Raw genomic sequence first — 24,379 nt, forward strand, 5'->3', positions numbered from 1 at the left:
GCTTCTTAAACAAAGGTGTCCCTAGTATACACATGTATTGATTTTGCAGAGGTACACTTGCATTATATCCTAAACTGTAATTCAAACTCAATCTGTATTTCTGGGAAAATGCTTTAGCAGCTAACTCTGTTTTTGTTTAAAAAAACCCCAAAACAACTATCACTGTTAGCAGTATCAATAATTGTTTGTTGGTTAAAACAGCGCTGAAAAATCTCAGAAGTGTGTTCAGTGGCAGAGGTGAGCTATGTGTTTAACACTACCATATGGCATCCATCAGATTTTTCTGCCATTGGAAAAACATGCATTTTTATACTTTTTTCTCCTTTTTTTAAATTACAGGAGATTGAAGATGATTATACTGATTTTAAAGCCAAAACATTGGATCTTGACAGATGTGTTGCCTCAGTTTTCTGTAGGATTTCATGACTGTTCTAGTTTAGAATCTGTGATCAAAGCCAGTAGCCATATACATGAAACTGTTTATTTATAATTAGGAAGATTGTTTTGTGCATTGCTTAAATTACAGCTTTAGCTAAGCTATTTGTGACACAAATGCCTTGAAATCCTGACTTATATATTGCAGCTGGGAATCAAACCATGTTCTCTGATTCTATTCTTGCTTTAGTGATGTTCTGACTGCAGGTTCCTTCCAGAAGTTAACCTGTAGCTAAAGCCAGATCTAAAATACAAGAAACAGGGAGATTTTCAGCTCACTAACTTACTGTATTTTGCATTTGTCTGCATGAGGTTCAGAGAATCCATGGATGGCAGGTGTGTCCAGGCTCTCCATCCAGTGTAGCACATAGGAGCGTGTATTATTCTTACACAGGAACAATAAGATAGGAAGGAACAGATTAGAAACAGTCCTTTAATATGATTTAGGTATTGTCATATGTTGAACATGAGTAAGTCAAGTCATGTTATTAAGAGGTAACATGTTATCATGTTACCTCTTTATGTTTAAAGAGGTATGTAAGTGTTCAAATGAGTGGTTGTCCTGAAAGGCACAAGGATGTGAAATCTCACATTTCAATCAGCCTTGATGAAGCCTCTAGTGGAGTATTGTGCTCAGACATTACACTTCAGGAAAAAGGATCTGTTGATAGTCATTGAGGCTGAAGAAGAGGAGAGACAACAGGCATAAATCTTCAAATACAATAGAGATTTCTGCATACAGGAAGGAAGTAGTCTATTCTCTACACCCAGAACATACTGAACTTAATTTAAAGTGTATAAGGTTCAAGTATGATGACTGAGAAAACCACTTTATGCCAAGCATAATGAATTGCTAGAACAGATTGCCAGAGGAGGTGACAGGCTCTTCATTACTGAGAAATCTTCCAGGGAGAGCTAAAAAAACCTTTTTGCAAATTGCATAGGTATAGCAAACCTCTTCTTGGAGCAGGAACGTGGTCTAATTACTCTTGAAGTCACTTTTAGATGTACATTTCTATGACACTTTACTACACTCAAACTGTGGCAGAGTATTGCAAATTAGTTGTGGGTACAAGGCAATAATAATGAATATTTAGCTACTAATTTTGAATAAATGAATTTTCCTTAGGTAGACACTTCTGGCATTGTTAGCAATTAAATTAGTGTCTTGCATTTAATGTTTACCCTGTTTCTTTCCAAACTTGTTTTCTCACTGATTTCAGACAATATATACATTATTGCATCTACTCTTTCAAGAGGCTGATAACTTGTCTTAAGTTTACACATACCAACAAGAGTGGAAGGCAACTTAAAGAAATCACTTCTGCTTGCCACTTGTTTGGTAAGCTTTTACAGGAGTAGGTGCTTTTTTCTTCTCTAGAAAACATTAGTTTACAAGTAAGACTTGGAATTTTTATGAGACTCGGGAGGAAGAGCCAAGTGACTTATGAGAGAGAATATATCTGAGGGAAAAAAAGGGGAGAAAACAAACAAGTGAGAAAAGTACAGGATAGAATTTCACTTAGAAGGTGGACTCAATCTTTGTGTCCCTTCCAACTCAGAATATTCTGTCATTCTGTGATTTAGAAAGTATCAAGAGTGTGGGGTATATGTCTAGATCTGGAAAGCCTAGTTCCATACTTTTTAGGATCTGAGCTAATCTGTAATTCTTTAGCATTCTAGAATTCATCTGTTGGGGACAATTTAAGATCATATTTAGAAATATGTGGTTTGTTGGTAAGCACATAACGCATACCAATAGTACAGCTTGGTTCAGTGCCAGTCTCTGCACTTCAGAAATATTTTGGATGAGATTTCATGTTGAGATTATTACAGAATGAGAGCTCTACTGCCTTCTCTGCTGCTTGATTTTTTTCTCTTTTTATTTTAATTTTAAACTTTCAACCATCTTGGAAGCTTTCTAAAAAAACCCTGTCTGAGAAGATAATTAGCCCAAATTGCAATATTTCATTGCAATTGTTTAGTGAAGAACTAGATAACTGCAAATGAACATGATGAACACATTAAAAAGGTATGGAACAATGCTAAAACAAAAGTACATTTTCCTGCTGGTTCATAATACCTTAATTTATATTCTAAGAAGTAGGGGGATGAGGAGGAGGTTATAATTAAATAATTAACAAAAATATGCTGGTTACTTTGGGAAAGCTGAAATGTTCTAAATAACTGAAGGAACAAGTACAGACATTTTGGTCCTACTTTTCATTGGAGACCATAAAGAGTTTTATTCTTGTATGAGGACAAGACTTTCAAAGACACTTATGGGGGACCCAGACATCCAAATTATTTGAAAATGGTGCTCTGTCCCTTCCTCTTGTCCTGATCCCAAGCAAACATGCTTTCAGGTGGGAGCACAGAGGATGGAAGCTCCAGTGAGAGCTTTAGACACACATGAATTAAATTATTGTGTAGTACCAAGTCCAACATTGAAAACTGACATAGCTAATAGCATGCAAGGAGGGGAACACAAAAACTTTCCACCAGCATTTGTTCATCAGTAAAAGAAAAAAAAACTGGTTAGGTGTGGGTTTTTGCCTTGCAAAAAGTCCACTTAGAAAGTCCTTCTTAGAAAGTCCAGCAAATACCTTTATTTCTTGGAAATATGTGGAGAAGTTAAAATCTGTTGAGTAGTATGAAGATCAGACCTACAGTAAGTGGAATGTTCATGTGGAGTAAATGTGTCAGTTTAATTTAAACCAAATTAGGCATAATCCTCAAAACCAACTCCTGATGGTGAATTTTGATCCTAAGGTGTGTACTTAGAACTGTAACTAAATAGGTAACTGATGTTTGTCTTTGATTTCACAGTCAAAAAATGACAGTAATTTTCTAGGGTATGAAAGAGCCTTAGAATCTTAAGCCTCACATATTTTTATAGAATCATGCAATCATTCATGTTGGAAAAGACCCCTAATATCATCAAACACAACCTTAAACCCAGCACTTCCAGGCCCACCACTAAACTATGTCCCTAACTGCCTCATCTACGAGGCTTTTAAATATTCCAGGGATGGTGACTCTACCACTTCCCTGGACAGCCTGTTGTGTTGCTTGACAGCCCTTTCAGGGAAGAAATTTTTCCCTAATATCCAATCTAAACTTCCTTGCCTTTCATATCACAGGCAGCAGTAGTTTGGCACTGTTCATATATGTTTTCAAAAGGTAGAATTTCTTGGCTGTTAGGTGGTTCTGTCTTACAGACATCCTCAGCCACCTTTTTCTCTATATATTCTGCCCCACACCCCTCCCAGTTATAATTTTTATAAGTGGCAAGTGTAATTTTTCTGAATGAAAAAAAATCTGGTGAGAGGAATAGATGGGAAAACACTACAGCTGTAGTGTTTCCTACTGACACTAAAAGAAGAACTTATTAAAACATTGTTTTAACAGCAGCATCTGCATATGAGAAATGAGAAACCTTTATTTGGTCTGTTTTGGGATATGCACTGACAGTCCATGGTGAAATTTCTATTTCTGTGCCCATCTGGTCTAATATTTTTGGTAGGATTTTTTGATGTGTACCTTTAGCTGATTTTCTAGTTACTCTGAAGTGATTCAGATTTGAACTTCCCTTTCTTGTATTTTGCTACAGACAAAAGCCACATGTCAAGGTATATTTTTCATCCTGATGGAATTTTTTTTCACGTGGTTTACTGAGTTTTTTTTGTGGGGGGATTTGTGGAATGAGAAAGCTACTTCCAGGTCATCTTTACATATTTGAAAGTGGGTATAGCAGCAGGAGTAGAACTCTGTTTTACTGTGGGGAAGATTCCCAACATAATTAAAATGAAGTTTTATGTGATTATACCTAAAATAACTGAGTGTATTAAGTTTAAATAGTTTATAATTACCAGTGATCCATGAAATGAATTCTAAAAAATTCTAATAAAAGCTATGACATAGAGTGTAGTTTTGGTTAAATAATTCATCCACTCTAATTTCTTATTTATGAGTAGATGCAGGGATATTCTCACTGTTAATATACACATCTTACTGGTGTATTTCTACCATGTGTGATTTTTTTTTTTTTTTGTTTAAATTAAATGTTACTCTGTTAAATAGGAATTGCCCAAAGAATAGAATGCCATGAGGAATAGAGCTCTGTCAGTATAGCACAAAGTAATTCCTCTTGAGGTATCTGACATTGCAGTTAATCAGAAGAAAATGCACTTTACTTGACATATATTGAATTTGGGGATCAGCCCTTTTTGTCTCTGTTTTTCTTAATAAGAACGAGCATAATCAGTGACAAATGTCACTACCTGTTCTTCATGGGTAAGCAGATGGGATTCAGAGAAAGATTTGAAATGGAAGCTCCCTTTCCATTTGGTGTAGAAAATCCATATGCTCATCTCAAAAAGGTGATGAGGATTCTCATAAAAACATATTTGCTTGTAATATTTCAGTACAAAAGTTAATGATATTTCAATTTACACATTAAAAATATTTGTGAGTTGGAACTTCTGGGGTTTTGCTGGGCTGTTTTGTTTGTTTTTGGGGTTTTTTTGAGGGATTGTTTTGGAGGGTTTTTTGTTTTACTGGTGTTTTGGGGAGTTTTATTTGTGGGCTTGGGGATTTTTTCTCAAGATGCTGTTATAATTCTAGTGCCACCAAATGCAGGTTTCTTGTTACTCTTCCAGTGTTGCATATGCTTACCAAAAAAAAAAAAAATTAAATTTCTGAATACTTTCTCATGTTCCTTTACACAGCATAATGTGGCCTTGAGTAGAATAGCCTAAAGTAGACTATTAAGTGGCTCTTTTTTAGAACCTCTTTGTTAACATTTTTACAACTTTAGGAAGAAGTGCTTTAAGAAGTTAAAGAATGCAAGAATATAAATTAACTTCTTTATATGCAGCTTTTCTTTTGTGGTTTCAATGCAGAGTCATTTGTAGGCTTTTGGGTGCTTTCAGAGGCAATGCAAATGCAGCTTTGTAGCCTCTTTGCCATAATTCTCTCAGCTTTTCTTACCTTGAATCATATATGCAGGATCCATATATTTCACTGACGGGTTAAGTAAGCTCAATATACCCTACAACTGTGCTTTGAGTGCTCCTTTCCTCTTCCAGCAAATCAAGAGCTTGAGATGCTGGAAAAATAAATGTTTCTAATGTGGGAATCTATCTGCAAAACTATTTGAAGTATCTATTCCAGGCTACAAGCGCATGAAACAATGTTGAAAAGTGCAATTCCTCAAGAAAATGTGGGATCTTCATGTTTATATTAATGTAAGATTTTTCTTAAAATTACTTACAGATTACTTATAAACTTATATTTGAATGTTAGATTTGTAATTTGATCCTAGGAGTGCTATAGTTTTGATTTTAAAAAGTTAAATACTGAAGATTTTACTATTCCTTTTGTTTTTGAAATAATAGTTGCTATGTTTTAGGATACCCAGAGTAAAAATATCTCTGTTCCCAAGTCAACCAATTTCAAGATAATCCCAAAGCAAAACAAACTTTGTAGTTTCCTTCAGGGCTTTCTTAATACCTAGAACTTGCTTGATTAGTGTAAGTAACTGAGTAAAAATTCAGAAATCCATAAAATCCAATTCAGAACTCAGAACTGTACATTAGAAAGCTCTACAAATCTAGAGGCAAGAGTCCAGAAAAGTCACTGTACAGATCTGTATGGGGAATGAGTCTTGCAAAGTTCTGTTTCCTTCAAGATGCTTCCTTTTATAGGCAAGGTTAAAAATACATGTATTAGGTCTTCTTTCTGTAATTTGGTTGGTAGCACCCCCAGGAGGAGTTGCAGGGCAGCTTCCCAAAATCTCCCAGGTTCATTTGTATGTTACCTGTGTGCATGGGTGTGTGTCTGACAGCACAAGAAAGTTGTGCAGATATGTTTTTATCAGATACTGAAACATGAAACTGTTAACATGCTTGGTCTTTGAGTTGAATTTAGAGAAGATGGATTGTTATGTGTGTTTGAAAAGTAATGGTGGTGTAGGAAAAAATTTAGGCCCATGAACTTTTGCTGTAGGGTGGGCTTGCCCCTGCATCCACTTATCTGGTTTGTGGCAGGAGCTTGTCTTCACCAAATGTTGTGATGCTTTTATCTGTACTTTCTGTTTCAGAGCAGCATTGATGATTGGACTGAAACCCAGTGGAGAGAGATTAATGTGGAACAGATGGATGTGCAGCTCAGAAGGTTTGCCAAGGCAGGTTCCACAGCCATCTATTTCTGCAATTTGTCTGTCTCAGTGCCACCCCTTCCTCACTCTTCCCACCCACTTGGATATTTTAGTGGGTTTATTACTCATGTCCAAGCTGAATGTTCTGGATCATGCTTTCCTTTGGGGCTTTCCTTTAAAACTATTTTTCTGAATGGGTTTGCAGCCCCTGTGGAATTGTATGGTAAATCATGCTGTGACTTCTCTGAGTTGAGGCAATATGGGAAATAAAAAAAGAGGATGGGGGTTTATGGCAGACCCCTCCAGACAACAATCACTTTTACAGGGGGAATTTGCAGAGGTTCACCTGCTCTGCTCATAGGCTTAGCTGCAGGGGATTGGGAGCTGCAGGGAAGGTGCTCATTTTTAAAGGGAGGGCACCTCTTTTGCTTGAAATATTTCAATGTTTTGTTGACAGTAGCCCTGCAGAAGAAAATTCCAAAGGGACAAGAGAAGTGCAAAGTGAAGATAGCAACAAAGACTCCCCAGACTATTTGCAGGACACTACAGCTATGCCTCACAGACAGCACAGAGGTTGAATACAAAGTCTTGAACATAACAGGTATAAAATTTCTTTTTGTTTCGTATTTATTTCATTTAGAAAGAAATTATCTCTATTGCATGCCTATTTATTAGTCTTTTAAGAGAAAAATCAAATTTCATCCTAGATGTTTTCTCCTAAATTGCTTCAAAAGTATGAACTCCACCTACCCAGTTCTGATACTTTTTTTTTTGTCAAAAAAATCCCGGTGGTTTTGGTTCATAGGCTATAACATGTAGAACTTGTTGGTTTTCAAAATTTTAATAAAATTCTTCTGAACCATTTTGAGAAAAAATATTGAAGAACAAGTTCCATTTTTTTTTTCATTTTTAAGATTAAAAAGCTTTGAATCTGAAAGCGTAGCAGAGTGTGTAACAGATTTTTTCTGTTTGTCTTCAGTTTACCAATGATTAATCACATACAGTTTTAATGAAAGCACATTTAAACCTATTTTTAATGCAGGGACCTCCTAACAGTATTAGCATAAAATTGTGATTTATTTTATCAAAAAGAAAGTGAAAAAATAATTGACCATTACCTTTTCAAATAATTGATAGAATTTTTAGGGTTTTTTAAACTGAATTTCATTAGTCCTAAGAAGAAGCCACAAAATAATGCAAATATCTCCAACACTCCCCAGGGTTTCTAGTCTCAGACACTAAGTCTGTATCTTGCATCAGGGGCAGCTGTGCAAATAAACTTACCTTTAGTGTTATGAAGTACAAAACACCAGAGTACAAGACAAAACAAAGCAAAAGAACCCTAAACCTGTAACAGCATCAAGAACTATTTCTGCTAGGCTGATTAAGTCCACACTTCGGTGGCAAATCTGAACATGTATCTGGTATATAGAGTACATTTAACTTATTTAATTGTGTTTTTTAGTTAGATTCCATTTGAACACTTTGTTATATGCTTATGTTGGACTTTTTCATTGACTTAATTTGCTTCCTGCTCTCTCTTTTCTTTACAGGTTGGGCTTTCAGTAGCAGAAGACCTTCTCAGACCTTCTGGGACTCCAGGTTCATAAAGGTAGAAGATGAAGTCCAAAGTGTAGTTGTCAATGCTGTGCAAGAGTTGAGTACTGAAAAGGTGAGAGATGTAATTTTTTTCCCTTCTGTTTTTGCAGAGTAGTATGTAACAAATTATTTGTTTGTTTAGGTCTTGTTTCAAGAAATTAATCATAGACCTGAATAGTTTCATGTGACTTACCTAAGTATCAAAATTCACAGCCTAGCAAAATGAACTTCTTGTCTGTGGTATAGTTTACCAACACTGTGAATTACATATAATTTAATTAAATTCCTCAATTCCCAATATGAAATGTGATATATATATATAGACAGATGTTATTATTGCTCTTATTATTCCCAGACTTTGGAAGAAATCAGCCAAACATGGACTGCCATGGAATTTTGTTACCAAAAGCGTAAAAGAATAGAAAATCCTTTATTAAAGTCCAGTAAACACCTGCTTGAAACTTTAGGTAACAATCAAATAAGAATTTAATTATTAGAAATATTATTATTGTATCAATATTATTCACTCCCTTGATGTACTTGACAAGGTGAAACTTTTTCTTCCTGAATCTTTATTGCAGATTTACATTTTCTCCAGATGTTAGTACTGGGAATTTGCATTTATGCTGTGTAATTACACATATTCTAAAAACATTATTGTCTCCATGTAGGACTTAAAAAAATAACAACTTTCTAAGCTTGTAATTCCTTAAATTTTTTGAAAATCTTTTAATAATATACTGTCCATTTTCAGTGTTTAGCAATGTCTTCTCTTATGATATACAATAATAACAATTGCAGGAGAATTTGTTAAGCTCTTGTCAGCTTTAGTTCCTCTGATAAATAATTTTGATTTGTGCAATTTTTTCTGTGGTTTTTTTTTTTGGTTTTGTTTTGTTTGTTTGCTTTTCTAGTTTCAGATGCAAGGGATTCTGAAAAGTAAATTTGTGGTATATTTCAATGAATAAATGAAAGGCGGGCAAAGTAAATTAAGCGTGGCAGATTCTGTCATTTCCCTTTGGATAGAATTTCAATGCATGTGGTATCTTCATCAGAGTCATTATCTGCCTTGTTTTCCTTTCACATGGACTGGAAGCTGCTGGTGTCACAATTTGAGACAAAGATCTGTGTGTCATTCCTTCAGATGTCTTTAATATCTTTTACTTACTCTTTGTTAGCTTTTTTTTTTTATTTGTGTGAAGGCACACAGAGATATGATACTGCCGAGGTGCAGAAATCTTCTCTGCAAAGTCCTTATCATTTAGGAAAGTGATGGTAGAAATACAAGTTTAAGATCTGTTATTTATTAATGGCTAAAGGCAATTCCAACAAGCAACATAAACTCTTGAACTGACACAAAGCATTATGCCTTAATTGTTCATTCTGACCAAAAAAAGTCACTGAACCCTTGCACAGTAAAGGTGATAATTTTGTGTTGCCAATATAACTGTAATTCAATCCACAGATCTAGGGAAAGTCCTCACCATGTACAATTCTGAAAATCTAGTGTAGGATAATATTCCATAGGGAAATTCTGTGCTTGAAATTTCAAATATATTTCTAATTGTTAAAATCTGCAATTTAGAAACATTGACAGCAGCATGTTTCATTATATGCTAAAAAAGTATTTTTTGTACAAGCTGAGGACCCTGTTAAGAGCAATGAAATTATTTGTGGTGTTTAACATGAGTAAGTTTCTTCATGGTGCTTGTTGAAAAAGGCATAGACCTTGCATGAGCAGAAATACTCTAATAATTCTGCTAAAATCTGTCAATTTTATCTTGTTGAAGAGTTTTAAGGTATCATCAGTGGTATTTGCAGTTCTCTCTGTTCATTTTACTTTTCCTTCATATTCAGTCTAAACACTGTCACAATAGGTGTTTGTGGCTTTAATTTTTTTCTTTTTCCATCTAAGAAATAGAACTTAAAACAAGCTGATTAGTTGTGTTCTTCCAGCTCTTTTTCCCATGTTTTTATTGTCCCAGTTTAGTAAACCATATGAAGTAGAAAAAATAAATTTGAGAGTTGAAATACCTCCCTCTCTTTCTCTACAGCAGTGGAAGACTGACATAACAAATAAAGAAAATATGATGGAAGCTACAAGAAAGCCAAAGGTGTATGAAAGCTCTGAAGCTCTGCAGCAGAGGTAAAATTTCCAGTATGATTACAAACTGTTTCAAAGTGTAGTTCTGCAACAAGCAGGAAATGAGAGCTGTCAGATTGTTTCCTTTTTGTGCAGGTATGAGATGTTCCAATGATTTTTTGTCATTTGTTCCTATCTGACATACTGAATTTCTACTGCTTGTTACATGACCAGCTCAACTTGAGGCATTGGCTCATAACTTAGGGATGGCATGATGTCAGAAATGTCTTCAAAGTATGTTCTGTTTGGATCAAATTCACTTTTTCCCTATCCATGCTCTGGAAGTCCTTCTTTCACACCTGCAACAGGACGTGGTGGATTTGTGCAGCCAAAGTCCTCCTTCCACACACTCGCAGGAATGCCTTGAACTTCCCACCTGCATTCACTCTTCCTGACTTTAGAGGCAGCCATGTTTACAGTCACAGTCTTTCTTCTTGCAGGAAAATGTTGCAATAGGAAGTTAAAAAAAAAACCACCAAAAATAACACAAATCTGTTTCTTGAGACATGACTTTTATTCTGAGAGATATCAAGCTAAAAGCTGGAGTGCATCAGTCAAACATAATTTAATCTTTTGATCCTTAATTGTTCTTGTGTCAATACCAACGTGGTTTCATGTTTTTAACTCTTCGTACATCAAAAATAATACATGTATCTTTTTAAAAAATGGTTTCTTTCCTCCTCCACTCAACTGATTCTTATCTACTTTGTTATTTGTTGTTTTGGTGGTTTCTTTTTTTAAAATTTATCTGCTCATTACTGCCCTGTTGAGTTAGAAATTTTTTTCCTCATCCTTTACTTGCTAAGGCTGGACTCTTTGGAATGTTGACGAGGAGTTTCTCCTTCCTAGACTTACCTTTTGGGGAGACTTTTCTGGCACAGTTCCATTCCCCTGGTTTCCTTAGTCTGAATTAAATAATGTTCCCTTTCATTTTCTAGAAAGGAAAGGTAAAAGGCTTGCCACCTTCTCTGTTCCTTACAGCTGTGTTCACTGTTATTGTTTTAAATCAATAGTGGATTATATTGTTCTGTTCTAATGCTTGGTCTGACTTTTACCTTAACTGGGAGGGAATTCCTGGCTTTAAGGTGATCATTAAAATCTCTGTCTCTTTTTCAGACTCTCTTTTTGTGAAGAAGCTTTGGCTGTATACTTAGAAAGCAAGCACATACATTTTCCTTTCTTCTGTTTTGGTTTTCCAGCAGACTTGCTAGACATCCTTTAAAGAGGAACACAGCCAAAACAGCTGAGCCTCTTTGTGTAATAATGTACTTCATTTTCCCTACAGATAGGGAAGTTTTCCAGCTAACCTTGTGAGCTGATAATATCATTAAACTGCACCTTTATTCTGAGCAAATTTCTGATTTACTTTGAAAATAGGAACATTTTGCCTAAGAAAGATAGGAAACATTTTTTTCTCCCAGATAAGACGAGTACAAGGTGTTCAGCAAGAAGAGATGAGAGACAAGTTACAAATCCTGATCTGTCTTTCCTGGAAATTTAGCCACATGGAAGTTGCATTTATTTGGATTTTTGGTTTGTAGGTTTGCAGGAATTAGAGATGGAATAGGTCAATGAGATCATCAAATCTATTCTTCTTCTAGCATGGATTGGTCAAATGTCAGGCAAGCAATGCATAGTGATGATCAGTGAGACTGGAAGATCTATGGTGTCTGGTGGGCTGTTACTGACTGAGTTGCTGCCCCTTGCACAAGGAAGGTTGTGTAGCTATCCCTCTGTGTTCCTCAACTGAACAATGATCTCCTAGGTTTTGTGACACCCATCTGTATAAAAGTACAGGCACTTTGATGTATTTCAGAAGCTTCATACTATGTTATCTACATGCCAGATGATACTCCTGGCCTCAGTCTATCCAGCCGCAGCCATCAATTCTTTGAGTGCTACAGCTTTGAGTGTGACTCAGGCAAAACCTTTTTTTGAAGGGCTGTGAGTTGTAACTCAGAAGAACTGATGCTTTCAGAGGTGATGAAGGCTTGAGTGTGGAGCCTTTTCAAACATGATGGTAGGCCCTTATAGATTCTCCACATTACTAAATCTCTGTGATTTGTTTCATCCACACACAAGGCCAGCAAACAAGTCTTCTGTTTTAGGTGTCAGGCGTAGAGCGTGCTGGTGTGTAGACAATGATTTTCAAGTCCATGGTCTTTGGAGAGATGTGTAGCTAGAAAAGGCATTTAGACCTTAATAAGGCCATTTGTAGAATAAGCGTTGGCCATAAATAATGACAATTTCAAGATTTCTCAGTTTTATATTGAGCTCTGTCCTTCAGACTCTTCTGACAACTGACAGAAGTGTAGTTAACTCCTTTCACTGATTTATCATTTTGGTCCGGCTTTTCCCCTTAAAAAACCTTGTGTGTAGTAATCATGCAACAGTCAGAGAGTCATCCACTTTAACAGAGGCATGCATTAGTGTGATTGACACAAATCTAATGTAAATTGTTTCCTTATATATCTGGTATTTTTGGATGCAAATAGCCCATTGTCTTACCAAACTTTTTGACGATGCTGCTGATCTTAAATTTCAAGAGAATACAGAGGAATATATAAATATTGCCCTTGGGAAATACAGACCAGAAAAGGAGCATGTTCTGTCCCATGACAAATGTAGATCTAATGATCAGACATTTTGAGTTATGTGAAATCTCCTTCATGAATTTTGCCCTCTTTGGCACGTAGATTAAATAGACACTTTCAATTGCATTAACTGTTCCTTTTAGTTATATAAATTTGGAAAAAATAATAAATTATAATAAACCCAGAACATTTTGTTACCCAATACTGTAACAAAACATTGTGTCATTTATTATAATTTAATAAATTGTCTATCTTTCTCTTGTGCATAAAATGTTTTTATAAGATGTGTAGGTGGTCTACTGTTTGGAAGTAATGAAAATGAAAACATGAGTACTAAAAGTCACAGAACTGATCAAGGTTGAATAGTGCATTTCTCATACTTTCTCTCTCCTGCTGCTCTTTTTATTTCATCTTCTGTTATAGTTTCAGATCCCCTCCTGTCTTCTCCTTTAGCACACACCTCTCCCAACCTCCGGTGCTCTCACACATCTCCTATCAGCTGAACCTTTCCGCTGGTTCTGAGCCTCATATTTGCCAACTGGCCAGCCAGCATGTGTGCTAACTGGGTAGTGGTAGGTCAGGGAGAACAGATCAGCAACTTCTGAGACAATAACTTATTGTTCTCAGAACAGTGCTGAATGCATAAGCACTCACATTGCATAAAATCAATGTTGCCTGTGGTTCTAATGATTGATTGTCGCAGCAGGGAGGCCCCAGACTGAATGGACAAGTATATGCAGCTTGCTTCTTGGAGATAGCTGTATCTTGGAAAAACTATGTTTGAGCACATGGAGACAGAAAATGCTGCATTGTCCGTGCCTACTCTGGGGTTGTGAACACAAAAACTCTGAACTTTCTTATTTGGGACTTAAAGACAGTATGCCTGTGTTCAAATCAAGTGGATATGTAAAAAAAAAAATACCTCCAATATCTTGTGTCTCATCTAAATCCTGCTGAAGGTATAGTGACAGAGAAAATGGAGGGAAAATTTCAAGTTTTGCAAAAACTACTGATGCAATGAAAATCCTTTGTGAAGATTAATGAGATAAACTTCCTTTATTTTTAGTACAAAATATACCATTTATGTTATGTGCATAAATTTATGCATGCTTGGGTAGTTTTCACTTCAAAAGGTCGAGTCTTTGTTGCTACACCTTGAATAAATTATACAATGCAGTACATCTCTCCTTCATGGAGGCCACACTGCCCTATGAAGAGAGACAGAGAGAGCAGTGAGTTTTTGACCACCCAGACCAGGCTGAGCTTAGTACTTCACAAACCTGATGGGTTTTAGATGTAGAAATGGCATCTGGTAGGCTGAAAGAGAGCTTGACAACAGCCCTGAAGGGTTGCCACAAGAAGCAGGTTTGGACATCTCCTTTTTGTTTAATTCACAGAAAGTAAATATAGCATAAAAATAGTCATATTAGTATGGTTTACATATTAAATGTTAAACATATGAACATATTACTATAACACATTAAACAATACAGCACCTACTGAAAAAAGAAACATGGCTTTTTCTTCAATTTCTGCTACCTCATGGGCATCACGTCTTGACAAAAGCTAAAAGTGAACATACTGCCACAATGGTGTGCTAAGAACAGAGTATGCATTCAGTATGTGTGCATACAATTCAATACATATATACCCATAGATTAATGTAAGGAAGCCAAAACTAAAGGGTTTGTTTATGTCTAACTAAGCAGTTTACATCTATGTTTGGTTTTCAGAAGGATACCATGTGCCATTTCAGAAGGATACCTTGTACCATTTGATTTTTTGCTTTACCCTTTTTTACCTCAAACTTCTCCTAAATGTTTTTCTCCTGCTGTGAGTACTCTTTCTCTTTGTGAAAACTTTCAGTAGTTTTGGTTTTGTTTTCCAAAATAGAGTATCTGCTGAAGGGAAATACATAATAGGAAAGAGACCTTAAAGGGGTCATGAATATCTGACAGAACTATCTAAGTTTTCCCTGTAATAGAAAATGCATTTATCTCTTTCTATGGATATTTTCATGCTTTTTAACTTTTGTCTCCTTTGAATTACAAGCAGTAGCTGACATTGGGGTTTCTCCCCCTTTTAATATGAAACCTGAATAATTCCATAGTCACTTGGCATTGCATAACTCTGTATAGTCATTTATATCGTATTTTGTATTCATCCCCTTATTGCTTTGTCTATTTTTAAAATGTCTCTGATCTTTCCTAAGGACTATTTTTAGTTTGCCAAAAAATGTTCTTGTACAATTAGTACAATTTCATAAAGTCTGGTACATATCTCTATGGAGATTATAACCACAGAATTTTCAATTCCATTTCATGTACAACTTCTTATCCATCCATTCCTCCTACCCTGCCTAGCTGACCATCTGCAGCATTTGTGCTCACCTGGATTGTTGTTGTTTTGGAGATGGTTCAAATTTCTGTTTAAACCAGGATTTCTTCTGGCATCTCATGTTGAATATCAGAAAATTTGTATCTACAAGCCTGTTTTTATGGTGAATTAGTTCATGATGTAGGCAGAACTAATTTCTAGTAATAATAATGGTAGCAGTACTGGAAGCCATCTGGTTTTAGAGGGTTACCTGAATCTTTTCAGGTCACTGAGCTAAATGCTCTTTATTACCATGCTGCTAGGAGAACTTTCCTCGGGTGATCATGAAAAAATCATGGCCATTTGTACCAAGGATGTTCATGGCAGAGAGGTATCAGCAAGCCTTCAAGCCCAGAGGGTGCATGTTTGAATCAGCTGTATTTTGCATTCACAGTTTGTTCTGCCTTCAGCAATTCACAGTGTTTTGCTCTCCTTTCAGAGGCATGTGTACCTCCAGAGCATCTCCTCTTCCTGTGGTGACTTTTTGTATATGCAGACAACTGAAATAATGCATGTTTATTTAAACCAAAGTGCTTACTCTATGTACAACTTTATTTCAGGTAAAACTAATGCTGTTGGTTTGAATGTCCAAAATGTTTCACTGGATTGGAATTGAAACAGGAAAGAATTCTTATTTTCCCCCTAAACCTCAGAAATAAAATAGGCTTTTAATGTGGCATTCAGATAAGAGCAAACAAGACTTGAGGAGTAAAATGAAATTCATTGTGGTCAAGTAATGTCAGCTCCCTTGCAAAGACTGCATTGTTTGCATGGAGAGCCCTTGTGTTCTGCTGTAATAGCTCTATTAAAATGATCTTCTATTAAACTTGCATCTGTATAAAAGCACAAATGCCTCGAGGTACATCTAATCCTTTATAATAGATTGTGGTAGTTATTAGTCATAAGTGGCTAGGAATGAGTTGTGCGACCTGCTGATGACAGCTGCAGCTTTGTGATGGGTGGCATTTGTAACACCTGAATAGCTCCTACCTGGCATCATGGCTCTTTGATGGCTCTTAGGTCTCCAGTTCCAGAGCTTTTACTTGCTGTCACAGGTATGGCACAGATGGGCTGATGTCCAGAAACAGTTTTGCCAATATTTGTGATGCTCAGTTTCAGTACTTTTATGAGTACTTGGGAAATATCCCTTGGCAAGTTATTACACCTTTGACTGACAGGTAATGGCTGCTATAAATAACACTGCCTGCTTTATCTGTTTCAGGAACTAAAAGTTAAAAGTTTCTTAGAAGTTTAGAGTTCTTTCCTACCTCATAGGTATACTATGAGGTTATCAAGACACAATATATTTCAGAATCTATGTGCATGTAGGTGCACATAAGAAATGGTATGAGTTAAATGATCACTACATTTATAAAAACTGAAATATTTTTTGCATAACTTAAGCTAACATATTTATTTTCTAGTCTGAAGGGGAATATGAGCAGAACTTTGCCAAGGTTAATCAGAATTTTTCAGCAATTTTTTGTATTCATTTATGAAAGTCCAAAATACTATTTTTTTTATACCACCGACAGTGAATTTTTTTTTTTCTCAGCATATTTTGGCTTCAATATGGAATTTGTTGTTAAAATAAGTGATCAAAAAAGATACAGTCAGGCATCCTGGCTAGCTTAATGCTTTCAACCCTCAGCTGGGAGGCCAAATTCAAGTCTTTGAAATAAGCAAAGCAGCAACTACACCCTCCTATTTCCTGTCCTCTGTGATCACTGATAGGATCTTCCTTCTTGATAAAAAATGTTGATGTGGTTAGCTTTCTTTTCTAAAATAAGCACTTTCCAAGTAGTACCACACCATGATTTTACATGAATGTGGAAGAGATACATTTGTGGTTTAGGACATTAAATTTTAATGAGAAAGTGGACTTGGAATAAATCATCCATGAAACATAAGAGTTATAAAAAAGCTCCTGATATTGTGGAAGTTCATTGCAATCCAGAAAAATCTTTTTTCATATGTTAAGGTGTTCTATTACTCCAACCCAGGCTCTCCACCTAGCAGTGAGTGGTGTTCCTGCAGAAGCAGCTGGCACAGAGAAGACAGAGACCATGGAAGATTTAGGTTGTGCCCTTGGTACGATGGTGAGAATTTTCAACTACTCAGAATATGCACATCATTCAGGATGATGAGGTGAGATGTTCTGTTAAGCAGTATGGAGATTGTTGTTTAGCTTCTTTTTCATGTGAATTATACTGGAAACTGCTGCTTTCAAGAAAAAGAAGTTAAATATTTTAATTTTAGTCTGTAGGGAGTATCTATAAAGGTTTGGTCCAGACAGGAGCTTTGAGGAATTCAGTCATCTCTTGGTGGATGTATTGTCAGTAGTGGCAGTACAATTAAAGCCTATCTACAATAAAATTGGGAAGAAAAAGAAGTTAGTGTGCTAGGAGTGCTTCTTTGTTCTTTGCAGTCTGTAAATACTGAACCAGTAATATCTTCCTCCAAAGTTCCTCTGAAACTATTTGTAAATAAAGAACTAGATAGCAACACAAAATCATCTGTGTAATGTACTACCCAAAAGTAACTTTCTCTTCAAACTGCAGGAATAAATGTGAGTAAATTCTGGTCCTACCAGATTACAATTAAAGTTTTGCTATTGAAACCAGTTCAAGTCCTACCATGTGAGATCATGGCAACCCTATGGGTGAGAAGTTTGGAGGGATTCAACTTTGCAAGAAGTCTCCATGGTTCCAGGACTTTCCAGTGCTTTTGAGACATGCCTTGTTTTCCCGCTGTCCTATGTTCTCCATTTTGGGGTTTTTTACTCAATATTGTCTCCTGGCCTTTTCAAACCCTCTGCATCCCTACTAATCTCCTTTATTCTGTGTTTCCAAAGGTGATTCTTCCTACAGACATGCTTCAGCAACATGCGCTTTCTGGGGCTCTAATAGTCCAGTGTTTTCTTTCTAAATTCAGGGCTAGACAGATTGCTAAAAGCTAAAATACCTCTGCTTGCCAAGGTCTAGTGAGTTTTCCTCTTTTGTAAGTAGTATCTTTCTTTTAAGTCTTCATTGTGTTATCTTTTTTTTTAACAGATTTGTATTTTTGGTGAAAATGCGACACTGAAATCCAGAGTTGGAATATTTTTATTACTATGATCCCTGGATGTGCAGGTCAGACAGAATTAAATGAGAAATTCCCCATTCATACTCAAATATGACAAAATTAAAACTGGTCATTTAGTTCAGCAGTATATTTCTGGATGGGGAAAAAGAAGAAATATTTGGTTTTTTTCAGTAGTAAGAAAGAGCTCTGAGGAATAAATTTGCTGGTTTGTAGCTGGCTTGAACACAAAATTCAAGATCTCCTTTTTGCTAGGATGTAAATTAAGTAAAGATTTTTAATGAGGAAACTGTGAAATTGTTTGGCAATAACATTATTACTTCATGTTCATTTAAAAATGAGATTTAATGAGATATTTTTCATTTGTGTCATTAAAATTTCTGGGTGTTTGTTCTAAAAGTTTAAGCAGTTATATTTGGAAAGAAACAATAAAACCTTTAAAGGTAACCAAGCCTTCATATCAAAGCACTAAAGCCCTCAAAAAAAAAAAAACTTTAAAGAAGGCTGGCATTTTTAGCAATGGTTGTGTTGCACTTGGCTTCCAGACCCTGCACAGCTGCTGGCTGTGCCTTCTTGGTCAGTGGCAAGTGCCACCACTGCAGCCTGTGCCTGCTCTGAGTTTGGGCAGTACCTGTCTGTGTTTCTCAGATGCCTCTTTTGTGCAGCAGTGCTATAGAATATTAACAATCACCGGTGCCTAATTAGCTCATTTTGCTTTGAACTCAGGTCCTTGTCAGCTTTGATTGACACTCTTAATTGTGACTCTCTTGAGGTCTGTTTTTAAAAATGTTTGCACACACCAGACATTTGATTTAGCTGACTTATTCTCACCATGTTTAAATACTAATCTGTGCATTTGGATTATGTTTTTTTCCTTCCTTAGAACCTGTGCCATGGTCATCCCTGACATTGAACTGGTCTCTGAAATGATGTTGGCTGCTGAAGGGTTTATTGATGCCTGTCTGTTAGCCAGGAAGTTCATCACCTTCCAACCTCTCTGCAGGGAGCTGCTCCCAGAACAGGTGAGGGTTCTTTGGGCTTCTGGATTTAATGCATATCCATTAGCACACACTCCACACCAGTGCAGCTGAATATTGCATAATAGGAGGGATTTATGCATATTGTCTTATCTTGTATTTTAAAGACACTCTAAATAATCACGTGTCCATCCTTAATAAATTGTCAGACATTAATTTGGAAAATGTCCTTTCTTCTTACCTTTGGATGTTTGTAATGTGTTCATTTTGCATTAAACAACTGTATATCACCAATTGTATATCTTCATACCTGGGATGACTGACAACATTGTGCTGCTGTGTAACACCCATGTAAAAAACAATCTTCTGGAGAAGAGAATAACGGAGTATAAATTATTTTGAAAAACACATAGAATATTGTAATGGAATGGACATGTCTTTGAACTTTCCCCAGTAAAAGCAGTGAAAAAAAGCTGGAAAAAGGGGAGTGGAAAAGCATTTCTAAATAATTTAATTATTATACTAGAAAGAATTCATATTTAGAAATATTATCTTAAAAATGCAAACCCTAGAAACTGTACGATCTCTTTCCTGTATGTATGCTGTTTTAATAATCTCCAGCTGTATAATTTTTTGCAAGATATTCCTAATATTCATTTTTATCAATGGAATTATAACTTGAAGAACGCTTCAACCTTAAACCATAAACTCAACAGGGCCTTTATGAAATAAAAAACTACTTTATTTTCATGCCTGCATAATTTTGAAATTATGTATAAATTTCCTGAAGATTTCCTGGCACATTCTTGCAATTTTCTAGAGATAATGAAATTAGGCACACAAGGCTGCTTTTAAGATGCATATCCAGCAACCAACCAACCAACCAAACAAAAACCCCAAAACCAAAACAACAACAGAAAAATAAAAAGAAAGAAAAAGCCAAAATACACCAAAAATTCCTTGCCTAAATCTAACAAAAATCTTATTAAGCACAGTCCATTCCTAAATTTCCTGGTTTCATTATCAATTCTATTTTAACTTCCTTGACCAGATGTACCATTTCTAAAGTGTGGAGAATCCTTTTCAATGCAGATAATAGATAAATAATAATTTACCTCCAATTTTTTTTTTTTTTTATTACTGATCATGAACTGTCCTGAGTTTGGAAATTACTTTTTTTAAAATTACTTTTTGTGCTGTATTTAGTACATTTTATTCACTCTTAGAGTTACCACTGTCATGGAAGAGGATAGATGCACAGCATCTGTCAACTTAAAATTTTGTATTTTTAAGTTGTGAATTTGCTTCTTTGTTGTTGTTTTGGGGTTGGTTTTTTTGGGATTTTTTTTTGGTGGCGGGGGGGATTGATAATACTAATAGGCTGTGTTTATACTGAATTCCTAGGTGTGGCTGCAGAATATGTTTTCAAACCTTACTCAGCTGGCAGCCAGTTAAGAATAGGGAATCAAATGGTGGAATACTGAAAATTAAGCAGATATACAGGTATATATATTTCAGCCTTTTATATATTTTAGTCAACCTTTAATGCTGACCAAAAGCCACTGAAAGACTACAAGTGAATAAAAATGTCTTTTTTTACTCTGTGTGTAAAATTATTGTTTTCTTCATGAACATTACCACTTAGTTTTATTTCATGTGTTAACAGGATTAGTTAAAATGTCTTTGTAGGGCTGTTATGACTGGGGACTTCATGCTATCAAGTCTGTTCTGGTAATTTCTGAAACAGGGAGATAAGAACATCCCTGAGGACTGGGTAAAATATGTTTCTGGTGTTTTTCCTTTGAATAAAAAGAGACTCCTAAAAAAATTATTTAATGTTCTTGTGATACATTGTTTACCTTCTTTTTCCATGTGCTTATGTGCATCTTAAGAGACTTCAATTTGCATAAAATTGTGACAGATGATATCCCAATTTTCACAGGCGTGATCAGTGACCTGTTTCCATCTCTGGATGTTCTGAGGATGGGGAACCTACAGTCTGAGCAGATGGTTAAACGATCTACCCTGGAGCTGTACTTGCAGCCAGAAGAGAACTTTATTCTCAAAGTAAACAAATTCATTGTCGTTAATCATTCCCCTTAGGATTTTTTATCAAGATAATTGCCAATGAGTTGTTTGTATTAGACACAAAGATTATTTTTGAATATGTTAAAACATTGATAAAGTGTCTCTCAATGACTCAGTATTTCAAAGGCATTTCATCATGGCAGTAATATTCCTCAGTATGATAAATATGTCCATTAGGAAACATGGGTCCTGTTTGGAAAAGCTGTGTACAGTGACAATCTAGAGTGACAAAAACGTTTGTGCATGGTAAGAAGAATTTGTATTTTGTAGTAAATTCGTTTTTGGTCAGATATTTATAGTGAGGTAAGACTAAGGGAACAAAAACGCATAAATAAGAAGGTGTGGATTGGGAATGTGCATGGATACATATGACTTTTTGCTCTGGCTTTTAAGTATAGTATAGTCCATGTTGTGCTATACACATTAAATACATGCAGGTACATATATGCATGCATGTATACTCACAATAATTAATTTCCCATAATCTAAATTTAGGCACTAATTTATTTTAATTACGGACAGAGTGAAAAGGTGAAACATAAAAACACTGGTTAGTACACAGACCAAATAAAAAGTGTATTTATTCCCACCTTTTTTCAAGGAACTTTCACATCTGCTGTACGTTCGTCCAAGGCAGCACAACCTTATCTTTATTGGAGTATATTGGAAATAACCAAGCTAGTTGAATGTTACTGATCAGAGGATTTATACAGGATTTTCTACTCTTCTCTCCTATTCCATTATCCTGACAGAAGGGTGAAAAACAGTAAGGTATGCCTTGAGGTATTGTGAACTCACAATCAGCCTTCTAACAGAGTATTTGTTTTCCTGTTAACTGAGTAAATCAGAAGACAAGCACTGAGGATCATGAACTTGTTCCTGTTAGACTTTGGAAAATCACAATGAATACTCTTCACTAAAACAGAAATCCACAAGCAGCCAAGCTATTTCTATTCTGTGACTTATACAACTATTTCTTTAGAAGCAATGTATTGCTTTAGGAGACTGATTTTGTATTTTTCTGAATTCCAGCTGTACAACTGATTGCAGAATCCACTCTGCCAAAGCAGTGGCAAAATTGTGGTAACTGTTCTGTGTCCTTGGGTTTCCACAGTCCTGCTGGACTGTGTGGCTGTCTGGCAGAATAGGATTTGTTCTCACTTGCTGAGGTAACTGCTTTGATTCCTTTGCACTAACTCTTACCATTTTCTGAGAGACCGTGTTGCTTGATGCAACATTAGCTTTGCTGAGGCAAATCTGCCAAGAAAGTGCAAGGTTTTTTTTCCTATTAAAGGGAATAAGAATGCAGAGAGGGAAAAAATCTTGTGAATGATTGCGTCTCTGTGATAAGAACCACAGCAGGAGAGGAGAGGTGCTCACTGTGTGTCCTTTCTGTGTGTAAGGATGTTCAGCTGGAGGAGCAGCCAGCAGTGTGTCACTCTGTGTTTGTTGGTGGAATTGCAGGGAATGGGAAGGGTAAGGTGACTGCCTGCCTATGCAGCATGTTTTCCATCTCACCTTGTAAAGAAACTGCCACGGCTCTTGCACAAAATATTCTTCATGTTGCCTTTGCCTGAGGCTGCAGGGTAATAACACACTGCTGAGGCCACTCGGTCAGCTGCATGATGAGCAATAGAAAGTGCAAATGTTGCAAGCAAATTCTACATTTTATGTGCTATTTGCGTGTCCCAAAGGACAGTTAATCATGGCATGAAGTAATGAACATTCAATTTGACAGATAGACTAAGTAATACTTTGTTCTGGAAGGAGAAGCAGGATGTTTTAATTAGACTCCTAGACAGACATCATGGAATGTCCTGCCAAAACACTAGACAAATAATTCTAATACATAATGCTTGCTTATTTATGCTACTAAATGTTGGCAGCTGCATAGATTTTCTTCTCCATTTAACACTTTCCATTAGAATTGAGTGCAGAATATGGGTATTTCAGACTGGGAATCTCCTTTTATATCCTTAGGCTTAATGGAAATTTGAGGCTAAACTAGCACAGAGACAAGAATAAATTCATGTAAACTGTTGGCTGAGTACAGGGTTTCAGTCCAAGCTCCAGTTCAGAAAAAAGTGAACAATTCCTACTATGTGAAAATGATGCTACTAACATTCACCCTGCTCCTTCCCTTCAGGTCCTGAAAGTTCTTCATCACATGTATGCGAACACAAATTCCCATTTGGAATTGACTTTTAATGCATAAGTTCTGACAGCTGATGAACTGTGTGGTTTCATACACCAGGAAACCTGAGAGTGGAAGGATGGCAAGGAACACATGTGTTCTTGCCAGGATGTCATTCTCCATCCAAAATGGACAATACCAGAATTCAGAGAAAATATAAGAGATAGAATTCTTCCATTTTTCAGAGGTTTTGATACAGCGGGACGTGGGTGCAGAGCACTGGTGGTTCTGGAAAGGCTGTAGGGCAGGGCAGGATGCTGGTAGACAAAAGGTATTAGCCTGCACAGTTCTAATCCAGCTGCCTTGAGGGGCCTGTTATTTTCACCCCAGACCCACAGCACCTCCCTTATATCTCCTGTATCATGGAGACTAATGACCAACTCTCCTGTAATCAAAACAGATCATTATTACATAAAATGCAGTCATTTTGTTGTATTGAGTGTTCACTGAATTTTTTGTTATTTTAAATAACTACCTAATAAAAAAGCAAAGGAAGCAAACATGGGTTTGATGTTCCAAAAGCTTCTTGTTTCAGTGATGTGTTATCTTCTGAAGTTTTAATTGCAGTACAATGTTGTTGTTTGAGGACTTAAGGGATAAGATTCGATTGAAATATAATTTGCAGTTCTCCTGTCATCTTCTCTGAGAGGACAAGCCAATATTACCCATGAGGGGTAAAAAAGGTTTGTTTTAAATAGGGATACAGCTCCTATGTAGACTGAGTCACTCAAC

The 24,379-nt window shown here is 36.1% G+C and overlaps 1 protein-coding gene across 28 annotated transcripts in view; it reads left to right on the plus strand.

Moving 5' to 3' along the window:
* LOC106630213 (dynein axonemal heavy chain 11) overlaps window positions 1-24,379 on the plus strand; it is a 137,465-nt gene that overhangs the window by 15,376 nt on the left and 97,710 nt on the right. For 18 of the 28 annotated variants that reach the window (XR_012579509.1, XR_012579525.1, XR_012579496.1 and 15 more), the window contains 9 exons: window positions 6,539-6,622; window positions 7,053-7,196; window positions 8,149-8,267; window positions 10,249-10,340; window positions 17,311-17,455; window positions 18,361-18,438; window positions 19,272-19,410; window positions 20,770-20,868; window positions 21,308-22,622. The gene's annotated coding sequence lies outside the window, so the exon portion shown is untranslated. Of the gene's footprint in view, window positions 1-5,610; window positions 5,685-6,538; window positions 6,623-6,729; window positions 6,819-7,052; window positions 7,197-8,148; window positions 8,268-10,248; window positions 10,341-17,310; window positions 18,308-18,360; window positions 18,439-19,271; window positions 19,411-20,769; window positions 20,869-21,307; window positions 22,623-24,379 lie in introns of those variants that run through there. The other 10 variants (XR_012579511.1, XR_012579504.1, XR_012579510.1 and 7 more) reach the window with 9 other exon arrangements.

This window comes from Zonotrichia albicollis, chromosome 1 (genome assembly GCF_047830755.1).
Source record: "Zonotrichia albicollis isolate bZonAlb1 chromosome 1, bZonAlb1.hap1, whole genome shotgun sequence".
NCBI classification, from domain to species: domain Eukaryota; kingdom Metazoa; phylum Chordata; class Aves; order Passeriformes; family Passerellidae; genus Zonotrichia; species Zonotrichia albicollis.